This window comes from Tursiops truncatus, chromosome 13 (genome assembly GCF_011762595.2).
Source record: "Tursiops truncatus isolate mTurTru1 chromosome 13, mTurTru1.mat.Y, whole genome shotgun sequence".
In the NCBI taxonomy this organism is placed as follows: Eukaryota; Metazoa; Chordata; class Mammalia; order Artiodactyla; family Delphinidae; genus Tursiops; species Tursiops truncatus.
The window spans coordinates 70,557,733-70,567,851 of NC_047046.1; the positions used below are offsets into that span (position 1 = coordinate 70,557,733).

Below are 10,119 nucleotides of genomic sequence, written 5' to 3' on the forward strand. Positions count from 1 at the left end.
AATTCACAACCTTAAGAAAGGCCTCTGCTTATCATAGTTAGATGCCATTACCTCTGTGTCTGTTCCAGAGGCCGCCAACTTACAAAGCATCACATCAAGCGTAAGTGCCAGAGGATAGGAGAAGATCAGAAGAACGGGTCAGATTTGGGAACAAGTTAGAAAGGAAGCCCAGGTTCTAAATCAGCACCCTGCTGGTTAATGTCACAGCCTTTGCCAAAACATCAAAGTGAGTCACAATGGGCCACAGTGAGTCAAGGTGGGACAGGGTGAGAAAAGGTTTCAGGAAATCAGGAAGTCAAGATAGAGGTGAGCATTACCCTGATTATCTAAGGTCAATAACTATCCAAGGGTCTGGAAACTTTGATATCAAATAAGGAAAAACGTAACTATCAGGTCTCAGAGTACAAGCTTGCTAAGGCCTAGAATCTAGAAATCATGGAGATCAAAACAATTACCCCAGCAACTGGAACTCAGAAGTAACCTCAAGGTTCTTTCATACTCTTTCTGAGAATAGCAAATGGTGACCGGAAGAGAACAGAACCATGCCTCCTAGGTACTTATAGAACTGAATTCTTTTCTCTTATAATTAAAATAATCAGGCTGATTCTAAAATGGAGGTTGAAGTCCTATTACTTTTTATTCTCTATGACTTTTAAAGTATGGAAAAAATACTGCTGGAATAATTCCATTACATCTGTTCCCATCACTTGGCATTCGCTGCCCATGCAGAGCATGCCTTTGTTGGCGCAAAGCACATAACTTTGGAGGGGGAGGGTTCCTCCCTTTGCAGAATGATCATGACTGACGTAGACCTATACGACTACACTGTTGTCTTTGATTGTCTTCACTATAGTGTGACTTCAGGAAGTAGGACAATCTCCTGAAGTCACGAATTAAAACCCCCATTCCTTCATCATCTGTTTCTCAAAGGAACAACTAGATGAAAATGAACAGCCACTTGGAGGGCAACATTTCTGAAGAATCATGACCAAAAAGACACTTTGTCTGAACCAAATACAGACCATGTTTGGAATGGAAGATTTCTCACTGCAGATCCAAATCTTAAGTGACAGCTTCAAAGTCCTCTCAGATGGTATTGGCTTGAAGTCCCCTAGGAAGGGCTGGGAACCCAAGTGGACACACTGGTAATTCATTTCATAAGGGAATTATGACTTAACCAAATGATGAATCAGGAATATTTCTGCAGAATGTGGTGGCAAAAATCTGTCCCTCTCCTTCAGAAAGCTTAGCAAATGAAACTCAGTTCAGTGGCCAGAATATCTTAAAATCTCTTAAATTTGTACTAATGAGAAGAGTAACCAATTTGTAAATGATGGGGTTTTTAAACAAATTAAGCTTACAAATTTCAAATGCATACAGTAACTCTAGGACTGACAAGTGAAATGCATTAGGGACCTGCTTTAATGAATAGAGGGATTAATTTTAATTAGTATATTAGTTGTTTGCTTATAAATGGCAATAACACTCTAACTCATAAATTCCAAATTAACATAATCCAAACACATTTTTATTGTAAAGAATTCTCTAGTATCTAACTCAACAAACTTTTATGGAGAATCAACTCTCTACTAGTCTCCATGGTAGATACTACACTTGCAAAGATTAATCAGATATAGTCTCTGCCTCAGGAGTTGACAGTATAGTGAGGAAGGATGTAGTTAATTATTATATCATGTGATAAATGCTATGCTTTTGTGGTAAATAGTATGCTTTCAGAGGATGGAGGGATGAGTTTAAATCTACATGGAGAATGCATAAATATTCCATAGGAGAAATACTATCAGACTTGGGCCTTAAAGACTAAATAAGAGCTCACCAAATGGAGAAGGGTCAGAAATGTACCATAGTGGAGAATAAGCATGAACAAAGGGATGATGTTGTGAGGAAGTGAGGCATCTTTGGGAAATGACTGCAGCAAAGGGAGCCTGGGAGGGAGGCAGGATATGAGGCTGGAAAGAAGTGTGACGCAGACCGCAAATGCCTTTAAATCTCTTTGGAGTTGGGACTTTATCTTATAGACACTGAGGAGCTAGAAAGAGTTAGAAGACAGAGAGCAATCGGAACAGATTCCTGTGCATGGAAATGATAACTCAATCAGAGGTCCCCTCTGCTTCAGAGAGAATTAGGATTTTTGTAGTAAGAAAGCAACATGAAAGAGTCCATTTCAGCTTTCAACTTCTAAAATATCAGTGAAAGTCACTGCTCTTAATTTTCAAGAACCAAGATTTTGAGAGGAGAAAAAGTTTTTGCATATCAAAAGGCAAAGCCTGGATAGAGCTGGCAGAATGTGTGAGAACACAGTAAAGAATTACTAATTACTGCTAGTCCCTGAATCACTATCCCCACCGCCCACATGGTTTAAGACCAATAACTCACTAGTCCCATACAACATTCTTTCATCAATCTAGAGTCTCTCTGAAATGATGATAAAATAACAAGGATGAGATGATTGGGTCCAATCTAGAAGTGTTAATACACCCATAGGGCAACTCAAAAGTTTATCCATAAACAAACTGAGAAGAGAATAGAAAAGAAGTAGAAGAGGCTTCCCTGGTGGTGCAGTGGTTAGGAATCTGCTGCCAATACAGGGGACATGGATTTGAGCCCTGGTCCGGGAAGATCCCACATGCCTCGGAGCAGTTAGGACTGTGCGCCACAACTACTGAGCCCTCAAGCCACAACTACTGAAGCCCGTGCGACTGGAGCCCCTGCTCCACAACAAGAGAAGCCACTGCAATGAGAAGCCCGTGCACCACAACAAAGAGTAGCCCCTGCTCACCACAACTAGAGAAAGCCTATGTGCAGCAACAAAGATCCAACGCAGCCAAAATTAAATAAAATAAATAAATTTATTAAAAAAAAAAAAAAAAGAAGTAGAAGAAAGAACACTGTGTTGCCCAGATAGGCATTCTACAAAATTTCTGGGCGGTGAGGAGACCAATGGGGCTCCCTGAACCTAAAGGACCACTTGGAGAAGTGGGACTCAACCTGGAGAGAGAACCCAGCCTCTGAGTGAGCACCTCCAGTGGCCAGAGCCAGGGAACTTGGAGGGAGCTAATCCTGCCTCCTCTGATTGTCCCCAGTTGAGTGAGCATCACCAGTGTTGCTTCCCCAGGGGGGCTGCTCGAGCTGTCCCTCAAGGACATCTCGTGCATAACTGCCTGCACTTGGACAGCGTGGAACATGCCGAGGCCTCCAGACGGCCCCATTCAGCCAAATTCCCCTATGTGGAACAGCCCCCATCTTCAAAAGTCTAGGACACTTGTAAGCCTCAAGGAAGTGAGACCTTGACCCCATAGAGGAGAGTACCTTCACACCTCAACTTAGAGGAGAGGGCAGGGAGTTGGAGGCTGAATGAGACCAGCTTGAGATTTCATCTCAGGTGCAACACTGGAGAAACCCACTTCTGCATAAAAGCACATGAATAGATTTCAAGATATATCCACCCACATCCCTGTCCTCAGTACATTTTTGTAACCCCACAAAGATTTTTTTTTTTTTTTTTTTTGGTGGTACGCGGGCCTCTCATTGCTGTGGCCTTTCCCCTCACTGTTGTGGCCTCTCCCATTGCAGAACACAGGCTCCGGACATGCAGGCTCAGCGGCCATGGCTCACGGGCCCAGCCGCTCAGCAGCACGTGGGATCTCCCCGGACCGGGGCACGAACCCATGTCCCCTGCATCGGCAGGCGGACTCCCAACCACTGCGCCACCAGGGAAGCCCCCCCACAAAGAATTTTATTTGTCTCTACCATAAGAGAGCTGGACTTCTGACCTTAAACAATTCCCCCAGAAGGCACCGGTGGATACTGCCACTTCTCAGTTGTCCATGGAAAATGCAATTGTGTCTTGGGGAGAGCATTATGTCATTCAGGCAGTCACGTACCTTTAAGCAATTGATCAAAACACACGGGACATGTAAAGGCAGTTCTTTGCACTCATCAGTTATGAATATTTGAAAATACTTATTCCTCATGTCAAGTCCTGAAGGCCACCAACTCCCTAACAAAGATTCAAGGCATGAGTACAAAGTCCTAATCTATTTTAATGGATGAATCAGGCCACAAATATACATGTTCATACTTTACCAGATTTCTTTATTCCCACCGAGATGAAGGAATGCATTGAAGGCCAATAGTAGTAATTTTCAATTGAATAAAATGGTTGCCCAGTTCTGTTGCCAGCAGATAGGCATTGAATACCCAGATTTTCTTCCTAGTTGTTTTCCATGTACAAATGCCTGAAAAAAGAGAGAGGAAAAACAAAGACACGGCCATGTCCTCTGCTCTGCTCTCTAGGGCTGTAGAATCCTACAGGATCCCCCAAATTAAAATCTAAGGGTGTTGATTTTATGAACTCCCTGATATTAAGGCATAGGAGAGCCTTAGGAGGAAACACCAACCTAAGAGAAAAACTGTTTTGCTTCCATGAATGGGGCATGGATTGTATTTAAGAGAGAAATTTAGGAGAGAATTAACTCTTGACCGTTCTGGAGGATGGCTAAGAAGAATAAAGTGTATAAACTAAAAAAAAAAAAAAAAAAAAGGAATGCTCATGTAGTAAAGAATTACTAATCACTGCATAATCCCTAAATCTGTATCTCCATGTGGTCTAAAACCGACAACCTCTAGTTCTATATACACACATGATTTTATTAATCTTGAGTCTGAGATGATGACAAAAAACAAAGAAACAAAAATAAACAAAGAAAAAAGAGAAGAGATGGCTGAGTTAAATCTACCACATTGGAGTCCAGAGGAAGAAGGTAAGGTTCTTCTAGGATCCTAGAGGAAAATAAAATTTCTTGGGGGCAGCAAAAATGAACTTGGGAGAGAAATTCAAATGTACTATCGAATAATCTCACACCATGAATGGGGTTTGTCACATACCCAGTGGGGAGAAAACCTCAAACTGTCTCTGCTCGTCCCCACTCCAGTAGAGGAATCAGAGATTTTCCATCCACAGCAGCTGCATCTCCTCCAGATGTCCCACTTTTGAAGTTTTGCTTTGTGGGGTTTGCAGATGTTCTGATCATTAACAAGAGGTTTTTCTGTATGGGAATGTAGCAGGGCTGAATCTCTGATATGGGGTCATGACTGCTGCAAGACCAACAAGGGAAGGGCAGACAGCTGTTGATGGGATTAGAAAGCATATAGATATTTCAAGAAAGTTCTTCCTACAGGTGCTTGAGAAAAATGAGTCGTGCACAGAGGAATCAGGGGGCAGATTGGAGGTAGGAGAGGCTAGATGCAGGGCAATGTGAGAAAGAGGACCTTGAACTGGCAATGGCTGTGGGAATGGAGGTGAAGAAGAGGAAGATTAGGATAACTTTCAGTCTTTAGCTTGGGTGGCAATAGATTGCAACGTCATGTTCCAAAATAAGAAACAACTGGGTAAGGAAGAAAATAATTTGCAATTCTGGTGACAAAGTCGGATTGCATTGGGAAGAAGAATGAAGGTAATTTAAGGAAATGGAGATTTGAATTACCGGTTCAAAAGTCAGGACATGAAGGGAAGGTGAGAGGTGTAACATACAACCTACGGCACACTGAGAAATCTACTCTGCTGCTCTTCAACTGACTCCCCTTTCCAGCCCCTGGTGGTGGAGAAGCAGGCTAAGATCCAGGAGATCATTCATTAACCTCACAAATTACGGCCCAACCCTCTCTTCTTATTAATGGAAGCAGGTTACACACACACACACACACACACACACACACACACACACACACACACACACACTCTTCAGACTCAACAGATACTTTCTACTGCTGCGATTTTTCTTGTTTTATCTCCAGCACAAAAAAAGAAGGAACTGATCAGCATTCTCTGTAGAATTTCCCTCCTTGGAAATCAGAGTTAATTAACATCTACTGAACCCTTCCTGGACACATGGCACAACACCAAATTCCTAAAGGAAAATGAGGATGGATGGGTAGGCGTGGCACTAAAAACACATCAGAGAAACAGCAAGCCAGTTTAACAGGTTAGAGCCAAGTTAAGCAATTTTTCTTCCCATGGCTGTGAGACTCTGCCCCAACAATAAACAAACATACTCATAATAGAAAGTATTTGCACGCATAAATGAATAGTATTTAATTTCTTAAACTCAATTCATAAGCTCAAATACTGAGCCATCTCTAATCACCTCCTTACAAGTAATTAAAATAACTGTGAGTATAACATTGTAAAAATTGTTCACACTAACATCTACAAGCCCCATCAGTCCCTCACACACCATAGCACTTGAAGATCAGCAGGTTCACCCTAAACTACAACACACATAAACCCTGATCCCATGTGCATTGGCTTCTCTTTGCTTATGACACTGGTTCTCAATGCAGGCTACCATGAGCATGATGGGGTGCTTAAAAAAATACAGATGCCTGGGTTGCCCACCCACAGACTTTATATCTATGGAAGCTGGACCCAACTAATAACATCTTTGTTAATCTCCCAAGAGGATTCTAATGTGCAAACCCACGGGATACCCTGTTTCTCTAGGTGTATCAGTCAAATCTGAATCCCATCAACTTTTCCAAATCTACCTTCAACTACTTCCTACAAACACTAGTCACTGAGGAAATGGTCTGAGGGTTCCTGCTTCCCCCATTGCTCATATATCTACCTGGGGCATCCCCCCATTTCCCCTCCTCTCCACAGACTTCTCTTCAAGTTCCAGTTCAAGTCAAGCAGAAAGTAAATTTATTTCTAAGCCATATATCCTGGTGCCAGCCTATTTCAGCATTTCAGTTTACCGGCAAAGAAAGTTGTCACCAGAGTCATTGTTCAAAGAGACCATTGTGACAGGGAAAGACCCACAGCTATTCAGTCCCTCCCTGTCTAGGTTTGGGTATGCACATTGCATACAATTCAAAGACATCCAGTGTAGGTTTATTCCCCCAAATTTAAGTTTCTCTCTCATAGCTTTCAGTTTTAAACTGACTTATCTATCTTGCACTCAAACTCATCCCCCTTGAAAACATGCTTAAGGCTCTTCAAACTGAATACTTCCCCATAGGGCAGCAAGAATCAGCGTACAACCAATAGGAGGTGTCCATCACTGGCCTTTGGACCAGAGGAAGTGCCCGTGGAGGAGCTGGGATAGAGAAATTAGGGAAAGCCTCATGATGGTCTCACCAAATACTTAGATCTGAGAAGACGTTTTAAAATTTTTGACTTAAACAATGAGAACAACAGAATGGTACTCTGATCTGCTCTCTTATCTGACGAATACACCCCATAGGCACAATTACCCAGTTTCCAGTGAAACCTGCCTCCTAAAGTGTTAGCACCCAAACAGTCTGCTCTCTGCATGGAGACTGCTCTGGGGAAGAATATCTCCCACTGCCTCCTACCAGATGTCCACCTGCATACAACGAGTGGCATCTAAGCCTGGTTTCTGTCCTATATTTCGAGACTCTGGATAAACAAGGATTGTATGGCTGAGAAAGAAATTCAGCTCCTAAGGCAGTTGTGTCCACCTCGCCGGCGCTCCGAATCTCTGTAATTAGCCCAGAGGAGGCGGAGCTGGAATTCTAGGCAGGAGGATCCCTGAGTGGGAAGTGAGTGTGGGGCTTACAAACATGGGGACGCGAAGGGTTCCCTGCCTGCCTCTGTCTCCGGTCCAAATACCAGGCTTGTAAAAGTCAAAACTATCTCAGTGACAGGCACTGGAGACAGAAATAGTAGAAGGGAGTTTCCGATGTAAATCCCTCCCTGGATATTTATTTTCCTGTCACTGAAATGGCCAAGTATCTGAATACCTGTAGACTGAGTCTGTCTTTATTTCACAGCAGGAAATAACCATTTTTGTAAGTTCCCTTTCTGTAAGATGCATATAGATAGATAGATAGATAGGTAGATAGATAGATAAATAGATAGATTATTCCCATGCCATCATTACTCCTGAGGACTTCGGTGATACACGATGACAGAACACGTTCTCAGAGAGCAGACTTGATTTGGGTCTCCCAGTAACTTAAGGAACTTGCTTTGGGGAAGGTGAGGAGAAAATGAGGAGAGGCGTACAAGTATCAAGAACTATAATCTGAAAGCTGGAAAGGCCAATTAAAATGCCCTGCATGAAATTTGAAAGGAAACCATTGCAAAGGAATAAAACTTTATTAAGTATCAGACCTTCTGCTTTTGCACGCTCTCTCTCTCTCTCTCTCTGTCTCTGTCTCTCTCATATCCATGAAGACACACGTGTACATGAATGGGCACGCGCGTGCACACACACACGCAATGGAATGGCTTTCATTCACTCTCATTTTCCAGATGATGAAATTAAAGCCAGACAGGCAATGTCAAGGTCATATCTAATAACTAGCAGAGATAAGTTTCCAACCTACCCATGTGCACATCTGTGTTATCCCTACTTGCCGAATTGCTTATACTTCCTTGGTGAGCCTGTTTTCTTTCCCTCGCATCAAACAGCTCACTGGCTCCCATGCCTAAACCAGGAAAAAGTAGAGTGCAGAGGTTAAGAGAGAAGGCTCTAGGGTCAGAGTGCTGAGTTCAATGCCCAGTTCCTTCACTGTCTAGCTATACAATCTTGGGCAAATTATTTAATCTCTCCATCCTTCAGTTTCCTTACCTATAAAATGGCGGTGATGAGGACACCATCTGCTTCAGAAGCCATTTAAAAGATTAAAGAAGACAATACAGGTAAAACATTGAGAACAGTACCTCGCATTGTAGGCAAGACATCAACTTTTACTGGGTTAAGCCACAGTGATTTTGGAGTTGTCTGTTTCTGTAGCCATTGCCTAGCCTGTCATAACCAATATATTGATAGTTCAATAAATGTCAATTAAATTAATTTTGATTGAGTCATTATGTATTAAAATTTTGTGGCAAGAACTGTTCCTGAAGGGGACTGTGGTTTTTGGCTTCCATTGTATCCCTAAAGTCAACCAACTGTCCTGTAAAGAATAATTTTCAGTTGTGTTCTAAAGATCAGATTTCTTCTGATGGATACCATTATCCATCAATATATTCATTATTTGATCATCAATGTATCGGCACACTACAGCACATAATCAGCTCAAGAAATAATTTTTTCTCTTATTTCACTCAAGGATTTTAGCAGCTGTTGCTAATCGATCCCATTTAAAAAAAAAATAGCCTGTAGTACTCACAGATCTTCTATTTTAAATCTTCTAAAAATATTATGCTTCTAGATGAAAGACTGTAGAGATATCTGAAACTAAATAAATAATAAATTCCTAAGAAGTCCATTTTCAATAAATGATGAGAATCCAGAAAGTGAGAAAATCTATCTTGGGTATTCCCATCTGAACTGACAGCCTCATTTTAATTTCCATGAATGTGCCTTACTTACAAATTCTAACATTCTCATCTAGAAGAGAGCCTTGTCAGACTTGACCCTGGGTTTCTATTGTTTCCCATTGAATTCAGGGAGTTGAAAGCATAACGCTTCCTGTAGCAAGCAATTGGCTTCTGTAGGTTTATTTCCCTCAGTTCCTTGAAGGGGGGGAAGCCCAAATAAGAAATTTATCGGATGCTAGTCAGAACGAAAAGAGGGACCCTCTGCTGTGTCTGCAACAGGGGATGTGACACAGGTCTACCACTACGGCTCATGACAAACCATAGTAATGCTCTGCAAAGATATAAAACAGTGAACTTTATAAAAATGACCATCAGTTACCTACCCACCCATAGCACATAAATACATAATTAACTTTCTAAACATGGATATTTTGGGCATTTAAAAATGTATGCTAATTACTTGATATTCTGCTCATTCCAGGCCAGTTATATAAATACTGAGTTGAGAAACTTCTTAAAATGCACAGAATTAACTTGGTCATCTTCAAGAGTAATTGACTAAATACATAATTAGAGTCTTCTTAAACCAGGTATTGTAGACTCAGTAAACTTTAATGAATTTTGCATCATTTTAACCTAAGGTGTCAAGGCTTAAGTAGAATTTGAAATGTAGAGGTCATTGACCAAAGCACATAACTGGCTTGGGCAGATGCATGACTGCAGATCACCAGTGAGCTGACTCCTTCGAAACACTACTCAAAATAACATGATAAACGTGTGTTGATTCATCTACTTGGAATATTTCT

General features: G+C 41.6%; 1 long non-coding RNA gene across 1 annotated transcript; it reads left to right on the plus strand.

Annotated features, from left to right (window-relative positions):
* The first annotated feature begins 282 nt into the window (after nt 1-282).
* Nucleotides 283-1,039, plus strand: LOC141276212 (uncharacterized). The gene is made up of 3 exons (XR_012325424.1): nt 283-306; nt 515-553; nt 931-1,039. It is a non-coding gene; the product is annotated as an uncharacterized lncRNA (long non-coding RNA).
* Nucleotides 1,040-10,119: the final 9,080 nt, after the last annotated feature.